Source organism: Rattus norvegicus, chromosome 10 (genome assembly GCF_021556685.1).
Source record: "Rattus norvegicus strain SHRSP/BbbUtx chromosome 10, alternate assembly SHRSP_T2T, whole genome shotgun sequence".
NCBI classification, from domain to species: Eukaryota; Metazoa; Chordata; class Mammalia; order Rodentia; family Muridae; genus Rattus; species Rattus norvegicus.
The window spans coordinates 7,601,603-7,605,089 of NC_141543.1; the positions used below are offsets into that span (position 1 = coordinate 7,601,603).

At 48.2% G+C, this 3,487-nt stretch overlaps 1 pseudogene; it reads right to left on the minus strand.

Annotated features, from left to right (window-relative positions):
- Nucleotides 1-1,838: 1,838 nt before the first annotated feature.
- On the minus strand, nt 1,839-2,584 carry LOC148002737 (large ribosomal subunit protein uL10 pseudogene; annotated as a pseudogene).
- Between the last annotated feature and the right edge of the window lie 903 nt (nt 2,585-3,487).

The following is a 3,487-nucleotide window of genomic DNA, read 5'->3' on the forward strand; positions in this document are numbered from 1 at the left end:
TTATTTTTTTTGGTTTATATTATTTATTTAATCTATATGAGTACACTGTAGCTGTCTTCAGACACATCAGAAGAGGGCATCAGATCTCATTACAGATGGTTGTGAGCTACCACGTGGTTGCTGGGAATTGAACTCAGGACCTCTGGAAAAGCAGTCAGTGCTCTTACTGCTGAGCCGTCTCTCCAGCCCTTCTAAGAGCACCTTCAACTCATCCTTGTTTGAAAGGGTTTTAAGAAACAGTGGGTAAGGCAGCTGCGATTTCTTCCCTTTCAAGAAGTTTGCTGATTTATCGTGGTGGTTTTAATGAAACCTGTCCCGTTGGCCCATCGGGAGTGGCACTACTAGGAGGTGTGGCCTTGCTGGAATAGGTGGGGTCTTGTTGGAGGAAGTGGTCACTGGGGGCCGACCTTGAGGTCTTAGATGCTCATGCTATGCCCAGTGTGGCAATCTCTTCCCTTTGCCTGTGGATCCAGACGTAGAACTCTCAGGCTCTTCTCCACCACGGTGTCTGCCAGTGTGCCGCCATGCTTCCTTGTCGCCCTCAAGGTTCCATGTGTAGATTGGTCAAGGGTCAGAGGAAGTTGCCCGTCGATGAGAATAGCTACATCAGGTCATCTTCTCATTCCTCTTACTTGAGCCCAGGGGCGAAGGAGCAGGGGCCAGAAGGCATTAATTTAAGAGATTGTGGAAGTTGAGCCTCTCCCGATAAGTAGTGGGCACCTCATCTGGTTCTCCTCAGCTGCTACCACCAAGGGCCGTAGTCAAGCCGCTCCTATAATAAAATTTAGTATTCCCAATTGTTAGCAACTACTCCAGAAAGTTCACCCACTGTGCTTGCCTAACAATAGATTGGGGGAGGGTAACTCTAGACACTGCAGACACAATGGCTGCAGCAGTAATGGCTGCCACAATAGCAGTGAAAATGCCAAGGTCTTTCCCAAGACAGTTCAGGATCAGTCATTCTTCTCTGGAACAACCAGCAGGCAATGGAACCACGTCTGAGATCTGCAGAACCAGGGCAGAGTTCCCCAGTCCACAGCAGGTTCCAGCAAGCAGCAGTGCACAGAGGGTCGGAGCGCAGGCCTCGATGGGACAGGACACAATGACTGCAGCAACGCCAGAATTTCTGTGATGACAAAAGATGAGGGGGAATCCTCCGTCTTCCTCTCAGGGCAGAGGAATGACTCCAGGGACCCGAACCACGAGAGCTGAATCTTCATGCTCCCAGGATCAGCATGTCTCACCAGACACTCAGGCAGCTGGCACACTCCTGTAGCATCCTCCAATCTGTCCCTTCTCCTATGCCGGCTGGGCTCCAGGGACGTCCCGTAGGTGGTACCCCCTTTCTTCTCTGATCTCGGTGGGACCTCCATTTGTCGGCGCCAGCACCAACACAGTACCGAGAATCGGGCGAAAGCCTACAGGATGAAAGAAACACACACACACACACACACACACACACACACACACACAGGTTATCATGTCAAGCCAGGAGAGGAAGAGAGGAAAAGAGAGAGAGGGGGGGGGGAAGGAAGAGCGGAAGGAAGAGTGAGAGGTGAGGAAGAAGAGTGAGACGAAAAACATTATTATATTGCACTTTGAGACAGTGAAAATTCACAAGAAGCCATCATCATTCTTGGTTTTAGAGATAAAGATACAGTGGAAAAGAGTGGTCCAGTCAGAAAGGAGAGATTTTCCCAGGATCCCCTTCTGCCTTCAAAAGGTGAGACACTCATTTTAAGTTCTATACCCTCAGCCTGGTACCCTTCCCCCCATTCAGCTGAGCCAAAGCCCAAACCTTTGATTGTTTTCAGAGCAGGGCTTTCCAGGCCAGAGAGGATCAGGACAAAGGGCTGGGTCAACTATACCTAGGAAAAAGTCACCCCTACCACTGACTGGTTCTATCCTGTTCCAACACCTGCTGGATGATCAGCCAAAGGGGAAGGGGGAGATGTTCAGCAGTGTGGCTTCTCCGGCTCCTACCTTGTCTCTAGTTTTTATCAGCTGCACATCACTCTGAATTTCAATTGTACCTCTGGAGATTTTAGTGGTAATGCCTGAAGCTAGGAAGAAAGAGGTCTTCTCAGGTCCCAGACCAGTGTTCTGAGCAGGCACAGTGGTCTCACATGGGGCGACAGCACCAGCTCAAGTAGCAACTGGTACCTTATTGGCCAGCAGCATGGCCCTAATCTCAGTGAGGTCCTTTAACCCTTGTGAACACGAAGTCACCTGCATGTGATCTCCTCTAGAACTGGGTTGTTTTCCAGATGCCCCTGATGACTTTGAGAATTGTGGTGCTCTTACCCATCAACACCACAGCATTCCCTCCAAGGGACATGCAGATCTGCTGCATCTGCTTGGAGTCTACATAGTCCATTCCCACAATGAAGCGTTTTGGGTTAACCATCCAAAAGTTGGATGATCTTAAGGAAGAAGTTGAAGTTCCAGGTTGCTCTGTCCTTCCTGGGCATCACAGCAGTGATCAGGGATTGCCAAGCAAGATTTAAAGAAAATGTCATTCTAACGAGGATGCCTGGTGAGAGCCTTTGTTTTTTTAATCCAGGTTTTCACACAACACTACACCTGGTTACAGGGATGCCCAGGTCCAGCAGCTGCACCTGTTGAAAGCTCTTTTCAGATGCAGCCCTGTGAGGTCCTATAGCCTATGCAATAGCAGAAGTAATAGCAATTCTTGCAGGAAGTGTTCTACACTTGTACTTGCGGGGGCGGGATCCAGTGGTGGTGGTACAGGAACAATTAGAGTCCAGTTGGAGTCAGAAGGCAGGTTGCTTGTAGACAGAATAGAAAGAGACATGGCAGTTCCCCCTTGTTTGTGTCTATTTATGTGTGTCCACTTCAGTGTCCACTTCGTGTGTGTGTGTGTGTGTGTGTGTGTGTGCGCGTGTGTGTGTGTGTGTGTTTAAAGGCCAGAGGATGATTTGTTCTGTTTTTTGAGATGGTCTCTCAGGGCCAGAAGCTCATCACTGTATGTTAAGAAGTGTAGTGTCTCTATTGTATGCACAGTTTACTGCTCTTACAGAAACTTAATAGTTTCCTTACAAAGACTTTCACATTTTCCTACTGTCATTCCTCAGCATGAAAGTACCAAATCACTAAGTTGTTGTTACAATGTCCAATTTTTTTTTAATTACACAGGGACTCACTATGTCTCCTTTAGCTTTCCTGGATCTTTGCTTGTCTCTGCTTCTGATAAAAGGTTTGTGCGGCCTGACTTGATTGCTTAATTTTTAAAAGTGCTGTAAGAGGGGTTGGGGATTTAGCTCAGTGGTAGAGCACTTGCCTAGGAAGCGCAAGGCCCTGGGTTCGGTCCCCAGCTCTGAAAAAAAAAAAAGAACCAAAAAAAAAAAAAAGTGCTGTAAGAGCCTGTGGGATGACTCAGCAGCTGTTTGCTGTTAAGCCTGACAGCCATGTGACCCCAGGACTCACAAGGGAGAAGTATAAGTTTCCTCTGACCTCATGGTTGAGC